We start from the raw sequence: 16,611 nt of genomic DNA, 5'->3' as shown, positions 1-16,611 counted from the left end.
TTTCTAAACCCTTTTAAGATCTCAGATCATCTTCTTAATCTCGCATTATCAAGCCCCAAATCACTACTTCATATGGATCGTTGAAATTTCCACGATCGTACTAAATGCCAATGGTACGCGAACCGAGACACAGTCGATAACGTCTTCAATTTTCTACTGATTGGGTTGTGTATCACGATTCAACGAGATATGTAAGTGTAGTTGGAACACTGATGGGAACGGCCGGGCTAGTTGGGTATGTTGATTTCACAAAATTGATACCGCTCGCTGCTTGGTATTTCCATCATATCAATTGCTTGTTGATTTCTCAAAATTGATTTCAAACCCTGACTGTTTTTTCATTTTGATTTTTTTCGATTGTTATTTTTTTCTGGTTGTACCTATTAAATGAGGAGGATTCAAGAATTTTGTTGATTTTTGTATGATAATTTTACTTGGAGGTTAAATTTTGTTTATTGTAATTTTTCTAGGTTGGAAGAGAGCGAAAACAATTTAAATTTGATCATTTTGATGGCAGAAGTTCAACACAAACCTCAATTTTCGATAGGAGAAATTGCAGGTCAAAAAAGAGACAACATGAGTTTGTAGTTGCGTTTATGAAATCTCCCTTGATCCAATTCATTCTACATAAGCATACCAACATATCTGGAGCTTGGTAGAAGATAGACATGAAGAAAAAGCCCAAAGAGATGTCTAGAGAGACAGTTACGTTTATCATTTTCATAGTCAAAATCCTATGTTCTTATGATAGTTGCATCCCATAAGAAAGTTTCATGATTTCTCTTAATCATTGTCGAATTTTGTTGTAAACTAATTTTTTATGTACAGGCATGAATAATAATTACTGCTTTGTTACGAATTAATTACCAATTTGATTGTATGGATGTATATGTATGTTAAATTATTCTTCAAAGCACTTGTAATTAATTTCTTATTCTTCAAGAATGTTAATCTTATTCTTAAAGAATATCATTAAAAACTTGTAATTCATATATGTTATAAAATATGATCAAATAACAATATAAATTAAAGAGTAAAGAAATACATGCTAGTGGAGTGAACTTTTATTCCGATACTTGTGATGAAATCATCAAACTTTACTATACATAATATTCACTATTTATACTAGACAAAGAAGATGAAAGGTGATGTATGATATGAATGCTCATTATAGTGGTGCATAATTACACTCATAAAACTCATAATAATGTTTGCTATAATGTTCACTAATTATGGAGAGTAATGGGGGGATATGGAGAATCCAATAGTCATTCACTAAATAATAATTCATAACACTCCCCCTTGAATGACGATTGTATCATGCCTCGTTAGAACCTTAATCGGTAAAACCTCATGGGAAAAACCCTTTATTAAGGAAAAAGAGTACATGATTAATAATAGATATTGGAAACATTTGCCTCGTTAAAAACATTGCTAAGAAAACCCGGTGGGAAAAACATAGCTAAGGAAAAGAGTACAATACGTTTCCATCTCCCCATGATTAGCACATCACTTGATTTTCTTGAAGCACCGCATAGCAATGTTTCATACCATCTTTTCAAATTTCGATGTAGGAAGTTCTTTAGTAAACCAATCAAGAAAGTTGTTACTGGATTGAATTTTCTAGATGTTGATGCCCCACTCTTTTGAAGATCATGAGTGAAAAAAACATTGGTGATATATGCTTGGTTCTATCTCCTTTAATAAATCCTTCCTTGAATGGAGCTATACAAGTTGTATTATCTTCATATAATATGGTTGGAACATCCATGTTAGAAGTTAGACCATAATTCTTGCAAATGTATTGAGTTAAATTTCATAACCAAATACATTCATGACTTGCCTTATAAATTGTTATAATCTCTGCATGGTTAGAATAAGTAGCAACTAAAGTTTGTTTAACAAAATGACAAGAAATTACGTTACCTCCTCAAGTGAATAAATAACATGTTTGGGATCGAGCTTTGTGTGGATCAGATAAATATCCAGCATCTCAAAGATATCAAAGAATGTGTTTGACTCTATTCCAGTATCTTCTTGTTGGATAAGAACTATATCTTGCTAATAAGTTTACGAAAAAAGATTTATTAGGTCTTGTATTAAGAGTAAGATATATTAGTGCACCAGTAGCACTAAGATATAGTTCTTCGGGAACAAGAAGATATTCATGTTTTTTATGATGCTGAAATTGGTCCTTTTTGGCATCTAAGTGCCTTACCACCTTCGGGTTACTCATGGATGTGAGTTATTCATATAAAACATTTTCAGCACATTTTCTAGATATTAATGTACAAACAATCCATTTTTGTATGCTTAATTTGAAGACCCAAATAGAATTTCATCTTACCAAGATCATTCATTTCAAAAGTTTTTTTCAAACAAGAAATTACCTTTTCCAATTCTCTAGGAGTTCCAATGATGTTCAAATCATTTACAATAACATCAATTATGATAAATTCTTATATGGATCTTTTTATGAATACACATGGGCTTAATGGATCATTTTTATAACACTCTTTCAACAGAAATGTACTAAAACAATTGAAGCACATACGGCCAGATTGTTTCAATCTATACAAAGATTTATTTAATTTTACCAAATATACTTCACGAGAATTAGAAGTTTGTGCTTCTGGTACCTTAAACCCTTCTGGGATTTCATATAAATATCATTTTCAAGTGAACCATATAAATAGGCTGTAAATACATTCATTAGACACATCTCCAGTTTTGCATATGTTGTTAAATTTATAAAATAACTGAATGTAATTGCATCAACTACCAGAGAATACGTTTCTTCATAATCAATTGTGCAACAAGTATTGCTTTATATCTCACAACTTTATTTTTCTCGTTTCTTTTGCGCACAAATACCCATTCGTGTCTCACTGTTCTTACTTTGTTTGGTGTACGGACTACAGGTCCAATAACTTTTCATTGAGTAAGAGAATTAAGCTCTTTATTTATTTCATCTTTCCATTTTGGCCAATATTTTTTATTCCTACATTCCTCAATGGATTTAGGTTCAAGATCCTCATTTTAATCATAATCTCGCGCGCAACATGATATGAAAAATTACCGTCGACTTCTGTCTTATGTTGGTTCCGTCTTATTCCTATATCATGACATAATTTATTGAGATCTCATCATTTTCATTTTTTCAGGTACCTTATTTTCTTTTGTTATGTCATTGGGCTCTTTTAGAACTTCATTAATCTTTTCAAGAGATTCTATTTTCTCTTTTGGACCATCAATTGTATTTGCTTCATTTCATTTTCGAGGATTTTTATCTTTGGAACCGACTGATCCTCCACGCTTCAAGCGTGCCTAAGATTCATTTACAGTTGTATTTTTTTTCTTCTGAGATATCAATTCTAATTGGAGTATTTATAGCCGGTACTTGAGAGTTTGTTACTCTCTTAGGGCCAGTAAATGCTTTTGGCAATTCATTTGCTACATTTTGTAAAGGAATTATTTTTTTTATTTCAAGTTCGCATTGACTTGAACGAGGATCTAAAAATAAAAATGATAATTCCTTTCAAGAGATTTTCTTTTCCAACTTTTTTATTTCTTCCCCTAATGTTGGAAAATATGATTCATCAAAATAATAATCATCAAATATAGCTATAAATAAATCTCCAGTTGATGATTTTAAATATTTTACTATAGATGGAGATTCATATCTAACATAAATTCTCATTCTTCTTTGAGGTAGTGAAATGGGTACATAAATTGCACATCTAAACGTCCTTAGATGGAAATATTTGGTTCCTGGCTGCAAACCATTTGAATAGGGGATAACTAATGATAATTGATTAGCCTGATGTGTATAAGTGATGTTGCATGTAAAATTGCATGCCCCATGTCAATGTAGGAAGTTTATAATGCATTACTAATTGTCTTGTAATTAATTAAAGGTGTTTGATTAACGACTCAGCTAAACCATTTTGTGTATGAACATATGCAACATGATGTTCAATAGTTATCCTAATCCACATGTAATAATCATTAAAAGCTTATGATGTATATTCTCCAACATTGTCAAGTCAAATTTTCATAATTGGGTAATCGGGAAAATGTGCCCTTAGACAGATTATTTGTGCAAGTAATCTTGCAAAAGTGAGATTACGGCTAGATAACAAGCGCACGTGTGACCATCTAGTTGACGCGTCAATTAAGACCATAAAATATCTAAATGGTCCACATGGTGGATGAATTGGTCCACATATATCCCCTTGAATTCTTTCTAAAAAAACTAGGACTTTCATACCCAACTTTATTCAATGATGGACGAGAAATTAATTTTCCTTGAGAACATGTAACACAAGACAATTCATTAGCTTGAAAAATCTTCTGTTTTTTCAAGGAGTGACCAATTGAACTTTTAATTATTTTGCGCATCATAATTGATCCGGAATGTCCCAACCGGTCATGCCAAACTTTGTAGGTGATATCATACCTTTTATTTTCAATAGCATGAGATTCAATCATTCTAATATTTGTATAATACAATCCGGAGGACAATACGGGTAATTTTTCCAAAAAACTTTTCTTACCCGATATCATTTTTGTAATATTGAGATACTCTTTATCATCATCATTAGTTGTTTCAATGTGATATCCGTTAGACCGAATATCCTTAAAACTTAATAAATTTCTTGGTGATTTTAATGAAAATAATGCATCACCAATTGTAATTATTGTCCCTTGTTGTCATATTATATTCGCTCTTTCGGAGCCTTCAGTCATTTCTGCATTACATGTTATTATATTAAGATATGCTTCTCTAATTGATAAGTAAGCAAAATACTTTTCATTATTAAAAATGTTGTGTTATTGCATTGTCTGCAAGACATATATCTTCCTCATTTCTTTTGCGAATATCCATATTTCTCTTCAAAAAAATATATATAATAATAATAAGAAATAAGAAATATTCAACTTATAGAAATAAAGTCATATATTATTATTTTGAGAAGATTATGACAACATCATTTCTCATGAAACGAATATGACATAAAAACATAATAAATGTCATGAAACAAAACTACACATTATTCTGATCAATGACTATCCATATCATCACTTGTCCCTACTGGGTAGACAATAAAATTAGCAACATCCAAATGTGTAGTTTCTGGTTGGTCTTCATGAATATCACCTTGAATAAAATTTGTTTTGATATTTTATTTTTCATTAGATTTTAGATAAGTTTGATAAAGATCAACAAAATGCTTTGGTAAGCGGCATGTACAAGACCAATGATCGGTCATTCCACATCAGTGACAAACCTTTTCAACTTTTTTTTCTTCACCACTTTATCATTAGGATGTGGATTTTTGCTATTTTCCAACTTCTGGTGGTTACTTGTAATCTTGTTATTTTTATGATAATTATGATAACCTCCACGACCTCGGTTAGACCCATGACTATTATGATTATATGATGTCGCAATCACTTCAGGGAATGCACTAGAACCAGTCGGGATTGATTGGTGATTTTTCATCAATAACTCATTATTTTGTTCAGTGACAAGAAGACATGAGATTAATTCATATTTATTTTAAACATTTCTCATGATATTGCTACTGCAAGAGCATGTTAGTAGTATGAAAACTTGAGAAAGTTTTCTTTAGCATGGTTTTCCATAATGAAAACAAAAATCAAAATAAGACTTGTATGTTTAAGGAATTATTAGTTAAGAAATTCCTTAAAATAAGTTGTAAGCATTGTACATGTAAAATTATAAAAAAATACATACCTGAAAATAACAAGAGTGATAAAGAGTTAGAGCTCCATGGTAGAGTCGTGTTGATAACGTGTTATAAAATATGATCAAATAACAAGATAAATTATAGAGTAAAGAAAGACATGAGAGTGGAGAGAACTTTTATTCCAATACTTGTGACGAAATCATCAAACTTTACAATACATAATATTCACTATTTATACTAGACAAAGAAGATGAAAGGTGATGTATGATATGAATGCTCAAACATGTTATTTATTCACTTGTGGAGGTAACATAATTTCTTGTCATTTTGTTAAACAAACTTTAGTTGCTACTTATTCTAACCATGCAGAGATTATAGCAATTTATAAGACAAGTCATGAATGTATTTGGTTAAGAAATTTAACTCAATACATTTGCAAGAATTATGGTCTAACTTCTAACAGGGATGTTCCAACCATACTATATGAAGATAATACAACTTGTATAGCTCCATTCATGGAAGGATTTTTTAAAGGAGATAGAACCAAGAATGTATCACCAAATTTTTTTTCATTCATGATCTTCAAAAAGAGTGGAGCATCAACATCTAGAAAATTCAATCCAGTAACAACTTTCCTGATTGGTTTACTAAAGCACTTCCTACATCGAAATTTGAAAAGATGGTATGAAACATTACTATGCGGTGCTTCAAGAAAATCAAGTGATGTGCTAATCAGGGGGAGTTGGAAACTTATTGTACTCTTTTCCTTAGCTATGTTTTTCCCACTAGGTTTTCTTATCAAGGTTTTTAACGAGGCAATTGTTTCCAATATCTATTATTAATCATGTACTCTTTTTCCTTAATAAAGGGTTTTTCCCATGAGGTTTTACCAATTAAGGTTTTAACGAGGCACGATACAATCGTCATTCAAGGGGGAGTGTTATGAATTATTATTTAGTGAATGACTATTGGATTCTCCATATCCCCCCATTACTCTCCATAATTAGTGAACATTATAGCAAACATTATTATAAAGTTTTATGAGTGTAATTATGCACCACTATAATGAGCATTCATATCATACATCACCTTTCATCTTCTTTGTCTAGTATAAATAGTGAATATTATGTATTGTAAAGTTTGATGATTTCATCACAAGTATTGGAATAAAAGTTCTCTCAACTCTCATGTCTTTCTTTACTTTATAATTTATCTTGTTATTTGATCATATTTTATAACAATATAATTATTCTTCAAGACTAAAAATAGAAATTTTACCGTGAGTTGGAAGTACTTCAAAACAAACTCTAACAAAATCGATATGAAAAGTTAATTTTAAAAAAATATCAACTTCTATTCTTACAGAATGCATGTAATTTATTATAAATTTTTGTATATTCTTTAAAAATGATGAAAAATTCTTAAAAAATGATGAAAATATAGATAGTTGAATATCTTAGCAAATTAACAAACATTTTGAAAGAATTATATATATATATATATATATATATATATATATATATATATATATATATGGTTAGGTTCATGTGAGAACAGTATTTATTGTGAGAACGTGAGAACACTACTTTATGTTACTATTCTGGTATGAATTTTGTATATACAACGTTATGACATTATTCATCAACAAATATATAAACAATCACACATTAATATTCACATTAAAATTTAGTATGTACAACTTTATGATATTATTCATCATCGAATATATGAAGAGTCACATATTTAACATTCACATTAGAATTTACTAAATTACTACATATATATATATATATATATATATATATATATATATATATATATATATATATATATATATATATATATAAATTTTATAGTAGAATGGCAATATAAAATTGAATATAATCATATTGTAATTACTACAATACTATACATATTAAATTCAAACAAGAATAATAGCATACAAATGGTGTTCTCATGTTCTCACAATAAATACTGTTCTCAAATGAACTTAATTCTATATATATATATATATATATATATATATATATATATATATATATATATATATATATATAGGCAAAATGACTCTTAAGAGTAATTAACTTTTGCGTTTGTACTCATTTGGTCCCTTTTTTTGTATTCAATATACCATCGAACTTGTTGTTGGTGTTTACCATAGCCCTTTTGACCAGCTTTTGACCTGTGATAGCCGGTCAAAGGGTTATGGTGAACACAAACAACAAGTTCGATGGTATATTGAGTACAAAAAAAAGGAAAGGGACCAAATGAGAACAAACGCAACAATTGGTTACCCTCCTGATTCATTTTCCCTTTACTCATTTACAACAAATCCCACATCATCTCCTACTGATATTAATGACTTTATGAGATTCATTTTTGCTTCTCTACAAAAAGCAGCATGATATTGTACATATTGATGTTGTATCTTATCCCATGAGTTCGATCTTAAAGCTAAGTAAACTCCAAAATCACAGCACTTGTGATTCCACTCGTTTGTAGACTTGTCTAGAATCCATAATACGATAAATCATTTGATTGCAAATGTAAATGTAGGCATGAAATGCGCCTGCTTAGTCAAGATTCCCCCTAATAAATATTCAAGTGCATTACAAAGTTGTACATGTATGAATAATGTCCTTTCGTAGGTTATGTTTTGAAGAGAAGCAAGAATGACTCTCATAAAGTCATTAATATCAGTAGGAGATGATGTGAGATTTGTTGTAAATTAGTAAAGGGAAAATGAATCAGGAGGGTAACCAACTGTTGCGTTTGTTCTCATTTGGTCCCTTTCCTTTTTTTTGTACTCAATATACCATCGAACTTGTTGTTTGTGTTCACCATAACCCTTTGACCGGCTATCACAGTTCAAAAGCCGGTCAAAAGGGCTATGGTAAACACCAACAACAAGTTCGATGGTATATTGAATACAAAAAAAGGGACCAAATGAATACAAACGCAAAAATTAATTACCCTCAATAGTCATTTTCCCATCTATATATATATATATATATATATATATATATATATATATATATATATATATATATATATATATATATATATATATATATATAAGTTGTGCACCAAGCTGAATAGTGAACTGGCCATTTTTTTTTGTCAGAAATGGTCCCTGGTTATTTTCTAGCTTTTTTGACGTGTATATTCTTTATGATATTTTTTGACATTATGTATATTCTTTATGTATACATGTTAGCAATCTAAGGCGTCATTATCTTCCCCTACTGTCTCTCTCATCAAGTAACAACCGGACCAGGGTACTGTTGCTCGGGTTACTTATGACTTTACTTCCCGATCCTTCCACCCTGATCCTTCCACAATTTCCTTTTATCCCTTTTCCAAATTCCACCGTCTCCCAACCTTCTTTTTCTCCACCATTTCTACCTTCTTCTTCACCACCGACTCCAATATTCCGATGACGGAAGGAGTCGCCAGAGGTGGAGAAGCAGCCCGATAACACGCTGACAGAGGCCAACGCCACTGCTGTCGTATTTTTTTTACCTCGATCATCACCACCATCAGCCGCTCATATGGACCTGCGATTAGGGCTTGATGAAGACCATCGCTCCTGTCGGACTCTCTACACGGTAAGGAATTTGATCTTTTCCTTCTCCTGGTGTCTGGTATCCGTTATTTGGCTTCGTTTGTTGTATGGGGCATATCACTATCGCCTAATTACCATATCGGTTTTGGATTATAGTATGGTCGAAGAAGGAACACACTTGAACTGAGAAATGATTGAGATTTTCCCTAACAGTTCCGAATCAGAGGTGATGGAGACAAAATATATTTCACCCGATAACTACATCTTCTGCCTTCTGCTTCTTTTCCATTTTCTAATTATATTTTGTTTATTTCTCTCGATTAGAACCGGTAATTGAAGAATCTCCTTTCCAGGCTGCTAAAGAAACATAATACCCCTGACGATAGTTGAAGGACTACGCTTTACGTTTGGTGCTCCTGTTGATGAATCACAGGTAAGTTTCCTCATTCTACCTCTACATCTTTCTCAACTTATTCATTCTTTCTCTACTAAACACATTTTGGGTTCTGTAAAAGAAATCAAAAGTTTTTTTAGGAGTGGCCACATTGGAGACGAAGAGGGTTGGGAGACGATGGAATCTTGAAGGACCTGTATTGTCAGGCTGTGCACCTGCTACCTTGATACTGCTTATTTCATCCAATATCAGTATATCACGACTCCTCGAAGGTAGCAATTTTATTTATTTATTTTAGGATTAAGTAAAGTTAATCAAACAACTTGATTTCACTGATTACTTTGTGTTTATTTCTATTTCAGAGCTGAACTGAAATTGAACCTAACTCGACTCTAGATATGGTTTCTTCTTCATCTTCATTGTGGTCCGCAAATGCCAATCTTCTACTCCAACCACAATCCTGTTCATCTTTCTCCAACTATCGACACTCTGTAATACCAACCAGGTAAATCCAACTATTTCCAGTCTCCAGTTTGGTTGAATTTTGTTGCTTTAATAGTCATTTTAAGTTTTCTTGACTTTATATGGTTAATTTCAATAAAAGAGTTTAGAACACGATTGGGTCTTCTTGAAATGTGATACTTTTCTTAGCTCATGAAATTTTTTTACTCATCTGATTAGTTTCCAGTTCAAATTTTTATATCACATTTCTAAAATTATGCTTGATTGATTTGTTTCCAGTTCAGAAATCATATATGTAAGCTTCTCATTAAGTTTCATCTTATATGACAAGTTTCCCAATTCATGATTTAGAAAGAAAATTGACCTAAAACATTATATATATATTTTAAGTGGCTCCTATTAAGAAATCTGTTGGAAGAAAGAGAAACAGAAAATGGCTCAAACCCTAAAACATCATATATTTTAAGAACTCATCTTTTATGAATTCAATTTTTTTTCCTTTTTGATTTTTGCCGGATGGTGTTTAAAAAAAAAAGATTAATTTGTGACCTGATTAATTCCAATGCATGTGATTAAAAACTCTTAACCATCATAAAAAGGCACACGAACTTGGGTGGCGACATTGCAGTAAGTTATTCAATCATTTTATAAAAATTTAACAGTTTCATTTTAATTAGGTTACTGATGTATGCTTTTATCCTTTACACAAACAACAGTGCAACACAATTGGTATTAAGGGCTCATAAAGAGGCTGTCAACTCATTAGCTGGAAATATTTACGGATTTACCCTTGGGTTCATTTTCAGACAATTGAGCCCTTAACCATTACAAAATCCACTTTTCTATGTATGAGTGGCGTGTTGTTCCACTTTTCTTGATGTAAGCTAGCTTCTCTTTCTATGTATGAGTGGCGTGTTATTCCACTTTTCTTATTACTTGATCAGATTGATATTGTAGACAAACATTAGAAATACATTTTCAGCAACTTTATTGTTTAGTGAGACTTTTTTCATGACAGAGAAAAAATAGATGACCTTCAAATTGATTGCAACACTTGTTTCTTTATCAAATGTGAAATGGATATCGATTCATTCTTTATCTATTTTGAAGTTGGAATTGGCTTTTAGCTCAGCTCTTCTTTTTTAAATGGATGTGTATTTATTATATTAACTTTGGATACTTAACAAATAACACAAATTCACATATTTTATTAGTGTACACAATATGTTTGACGAAATGCATAACATAAATAAAGCTTATTCGTGTTAAACTAAAGGTTTCACTTTTAGTATATTACTGTTTTATCTGAACCCATCCATTTATGGCACAAAACACCTATTTTTTGATAGATTAAAGTTGTGTCGGAATTAATTGAATCTGGTTTATGATTAATTGAAGCAGGTTTTAATCGGAAAGTGTTCTTCACAGATTTAAAATAGGCTTGTAGGTGTCACACCCCCGAACCGTCAGAAAAACAACGGTGGAAACGTTCGGGGGCGGCGGCCTTATATGTAGTATCACAACAATCGTATCATAGCAATCAAAGTAAATACAACCTTTACATTACAATATGAATATTTACATCTGTTTGAAAACATAGTTTGTACAAAACATTATATCACAAAAGATAAAGACGAGATTCAAAAAAAAATGCTCCGTCTTCTCCAAAAGCTGGCTAGGTACCTGTCTATCGTTGCCTTGAGAATACAAGCGGTTTTGAAAACATATCAGCATAAAGCTGGTGAGTTCATAAGCATGTTTTTGTATTGAAAACTAGTCACTGAATTTGTATAAATAGTTTCTTTCCATTATAAGTAAATATCGTTTGTATCGAAAACCGTTATCATGTTCTGAAATACGTGTGCATGTTTTCCAAGAAAATCCAATATTTTCTCACATGTTTGTTGGTTCTTGCATGAAAAGTACATTCTGTTTGAAAACTCTGGCTACCACCAGTATGTAATGTATGATCGTTTGGAAACCCTGGTTACCACCAGTATGTATAGTAGTTTTATTTCTTAAAATAAAACTATAGATTTTGTCCCTGGAATACCGTCCAGTAAGTAGATAAGTAGTTTTATTACTTAAAATAAAACAATAGAAGAAAGAAATCCCGTAAACAATGATTAGTTTATACTTATTGTGAGTTGTATAACCATACTAATTTGACATGTGACCTCCTTGATGTTCTTCAGGCGTCGTACGATTACAAAATTTGTCACCCCAGGTGTGCCCGCCTAACTGTAGCTAACAATTCAAGTGTCGTATTGTCGGTCCCGAATAGATCTATCCACAAATTTCACGCTCTCCCTCCAGGAGACTTTGGTTATACCAGCAGTGCGGATTTATTGGTACCCTGAGTGGCAAAAACGAAGATGGTCTCACAATCCGGTATTAAATAGTTTACGTGTTGTTCGGTTGTTCTCGAGTTCGAAATCGTTTGTAACGGTGTAGAGTATAAATAATTATACATAAAATAATTATTTAGCATGATACTCTAGTTTTGGTATTCGTAGTAATGGATAAACTAAATCTGACATAGTTTATATGTTTGACTTTGCATGAAGTTTGAATCTTTAAGACTGGTAATGAAATCCCAAACTATACCTATTATAGTTTGAATGGTTGTTACATTCGTGTATGATTTTGAAAACTATGCAATTATGATTTGAAAACATCCTTTATGCTCTGCATATTACAAAAGGGATACTTGTATCTAAATGTTTAATAGTAAACCATTGTAATTGCATTAGTTTTTAAATTATGAAAACTTTTATGTTTAGCTTGTATCCCCCCCTGAAAACATGAAAAACTCGGAAAAGTGTAGGGACTCACAATTTAGCGTAGGATCTAAATGTCCGTTTGGTTTTGAGTGTCGAGTGTCAACCGATGTTTTGTATGCGAGTGGACCCTATTAACATATATTGCACATATATGTATTAGATTGAGTATTCCATGAGAAACCATGATGGAAAACAACCCTAAAGACTTGGAATCACTAGAACTATGTGTTCTATATCCCATACTCAGTGATCTTTACACGTTTAAGGCCAAATATGAGCATTAGAGTGGGTGTATGGCCATAAAGGTGAGTGTGTGGCCAGGGTGTGCGGCCAGACTGTGTGTGCGGCTGCACATAAGGGTGTGCGGCCGTACAGAGGGTGTGTGCGACCGTTCACTCCTCATTTGTGCCTGAAATGTCGCTTTTTGAGGTGTTCACGTGCTAAAACCAAGCCTAACTAGTAAATGGAGGCCAAACTCATCACTTTGGAGAGTTTTAGTGTGTGCGCGGCCACCTTATGAAGGTGTGCGGCCGCACTCCTTCAAAGGATGAAAAACATGCAGAGTTTTAGGCTTAGATTTAGGTGTTTTACTTGAATAACAAGTTAGATGATGGAGTTATTCACGTTTTTTAGGCCCTTAGATGTTCTTGGATGAGATTTTTAGAGAGAGAAAGTAGAGAGAGAAAGTAGTGTGCAGCCAAAGAAGAAAAGTGAATTAAAGGGGGTCCTCTCCTAAATATAGGGTCGGGTGTGTGGCTGGGAGTGTGTGTGCGGCTAGCTGGCCGCACACTCGGGTGTGCAGCCGCACACACTTCCTTTGGTGTGATTGGCTCGATTTTATGATGCTACACACTTTCTAATCCTTCTTAAGACTCATTTCTAGGTTATACTAAGCCTAGAGCACTCATATTGACCTACAATTTCTTTAAAAGATGATAAATTCGAGCTTAATATTGATATAGGGATCAATTGTACCGGATAAAAGTTTCGGGTTGTCATAGTAGGAGAGTATCTGTCACCCCAAAGGGGGTGTTCTCGGGGTTTTCCCTTGCCTCTAATTGTATGTTGGTCTTTATTTGGTTAGTGAGCAAAAAGTGAAATATCCTAAAAACTCGCTTAAAGAGCCGAAGAAGGTTCAATGTCTGTTTATGGAAGACATTGACTGACTGGTTTCATTTGGTTCCATGTTTATGCTCTTATTGATTAAAATATTCTTTATATGCACGAAGTATTGTCCCATGACTTAAAAAACTTGGACCAGATTAGGAATATAGCATGTCCTGATATCCTCCCTGATTAGCGGCCCCTATGTGATTTGTTATGGGTTGATATTGATAGAGATGTGGAAGGCTGGGGAGAAAATGAAAGGGGCACATGAACATGATCTTATATACAGATCTCGGTAGGTATATCTAAAATGTATGCATGATTTTTGCATCGCTTCAGGTATTTTCGCTTTCAAAAATTATATGCAACATTTTGATGATTTTGATATTAATCTTGGTATTTTCAATTGAATTTGTATTTCCTATTTGTTTTTCTGATTTGGCAAATTTTGATATTAAGCCTTTGTCGTTGAATTACCTGTACATAATAGTGACTCAACTATTTACCTTCCATTTTTTTGCAATGATCTGTTTCTCTTTGATTTACCTTCCAATTTGAATGCTCTATCTTCTGCTTTGAAATTGGTCTTTCAGTCGATTTTATTTTGTTTCATTTTATTTAAATCCATTAGGTGTATGTTTCTAATTTTATTTGTTTTTTTTTTTTTTCAGGTTTTGAATCATTCGGGTTATATACTCATCAGGTTCTGAATCCCTCTTTCTCCTCTTTTATTCTATTTATTTTCTACTAAAATCAACTTTGTTTAGATGAAATACGTTCATTCCAGCTCACTCTATAATGTTATATTGAAGTTTTACTGATGGTCTACCGTTACAGTTCAAAGGTAAGAGCAATATTCGTTTTTTTCGTTTTGGTTTTATGCTTGATGTCTTGCTGACTATTCATCTGCTCGCTGATGACTGTAGCTGGTAACTTTTGTTCTTAAAATTACCAACCGATTGTAATTTTGTTGTCTACAATGTTTGAATTGCATTAATAATGACTTTCTTTCAATATTCTCTTGGTCAATCATGCTACAATGTAAGCACTGTAGAATATATCATTGGAAAAAGTTGGTGCAAGCTTCAAAAAATCAAAATCCGTTTTCATTGGAAAGGTAAACATTTGTCATACTTGCATATATTTTTAAGATAAGTTTTCATAATTGCTTAAATGTTCCATACTTCCAATGCTATAAGGCCAAGGAGTGCCAATTTGTGTTCAAACATGGTAAGTTTATAAAACTATTGTATTTTAAGGCATGTTTTTGGATACTTTTCTTTTATTCTTTCTTTTAACTATTTATCAAATGTTTTGTCCTGGTTACTTAATCTAGATAATGTCTCTTTACACATATTATTGTTCCATGTTCCAGTTTTATTAATTTTCAATAGTTTGAAATCCCATTCTATAGTTAATTAATGGTGTAGTATCTTTCCGATGGACAAATACATTTTCTTTTCTGCATGAAATAAATTATAATCTGTTTCCTGTAAGTTCTTGCAAACTCTGATAATTTAGTAAACACAATTAACTGCATCGATCTTAAAGTGTTACGATTATTGAACTTTCATCACTTCTACACAGAGCCACCACTTCTTTTCTAGATTCCTCCATTTGTGAATGACACCTCTACACAGAGCCACCACACGATCGACTCATTACTCTTTGTCAATCTACCACCTTATCTTCCCCCCACCCGCTTTCTCATCCAGTCATATTCAGATTCCACTGCTCTGCACAAAGCAGGTGTGACAATCCGAAATTTTCATTCGTACGAACTCTACAATCCAACACTTCAATTAAAGGTTAAATACTTTTCTGCTAATTTTTAGCCAGTTTAAAGTCCGTTTGAGTATTTTAATTAATTATTCACGAATCGGACGGATAAAAGGAAGTGATTTCTAGTTAATCGGGAATGTAATGGAACAATCAACACCTTGAATTAGTGTTCACGGCCAAACAAAGAGAGTTTGGGTGGTGAACTCTCTTAGGGCCGCAAACTCAAGCCTTAAGCATGAGTTTACTCTCCATTCTTTCATTTCCTAACTTCTAAACTCATGAACCAAAGCCATTCTCTCTCAAGTAGCATACCGTTCTTCAACCGGTTTTCCGAAAATGTAAGTATTACTTGACTTGATTTGTTGTTATAACCTATCTCCTAGTCATTATAAATCATTTCATCCATTCAATTGTTTATTTTCATTAGATCTTCAAAACAACAAGAACACACACTAGTGTTCTTGGACCTTAATCACCCAATCGAGCTCCTATCTTGTAAGTGCACTTGCCCTAGCTTCTTGTATGCTTAGTATGATCTTAATAACACTTGAAAATCATCAAGAAACCATAGAATAAAGGCGTTTACAACGAAGGATGATCTTGGGCCGTAAACCCATTTCAAGGTAGTAAATTGGACCTTAGTTCCTTCCTATGCCTTGGATGCCAACCTTGATCCTTCCTAGAAGTGTTTAAGACCTTAAAAAACAATCAAAACAACTCCCCATAGGAGTTTACGACCGTAAACACCTATGGAAAGGGTCCTTAGGCCGTAAACTCTACTAGGTAGTGTTATTGTGCCCTTAA

At 32.5% G+C, this 16,611-nt stretch overlaps 1 long non-coding RNA gene across 10 annotated transcripts; it reads left to right on the top strand.

Annotated features, from left to right (window-relative positions):
* Positions 1 to 8,939: 8,939 nt before the first annotated feature.
* Positions 8,940 to 15,775, top strand: LOC111897579 (uncharacterized). 10 transcript variants are annotated; one of them, XR_006192305.2, is made up of 8 exons: positions 8,940 to 9,322; positions 9,436 to 9,505; positions 9,604 to 9,945; positions 10,036 to 11,014; positions 11,537 to 11,876; positions 12,331 to 12,526; positions 14,697 to 15,142; positions 15,633 to 15,761. It is a non-coding gene; the product is annotated as an uncharacterized LOC111897579 (long non-coding RNA). The 10 variants fall into 10 exon arrangements; XR_006192303.2 differs by having other exon boundaries at positions 8,942 to 9,322; positions 14,697 to 15,775; XR_006192304.2 differs by lacking the exons at positions 14,697 to 15,142; positions 15,633 to 15,761 and having other exon boundaries at positions 8,943 to 9,322; positions 12,331 to 12,736.
* Positions 15,776 to 16,611: the final 836 nt, after the last annotated feature.

This window comes from Lactuca sativa, chromosome 5 (assembly GCF_002870075.4).
Source record: "Lactuca sativa cultivar Salinas chromosome 5, Lsat_Salinas_v11, whole genome shotgun sequence".
Classification (NCBI taxonomy): Eukaryota; Viridiplantae; Streptophyta; class Magnoliopsida; order Asterales; family Asteraceae; genus Lactuca; species Lactuca sativa.
This window is presented reverse-complemented; position numbering and strand designations above follow the sequence as displayed.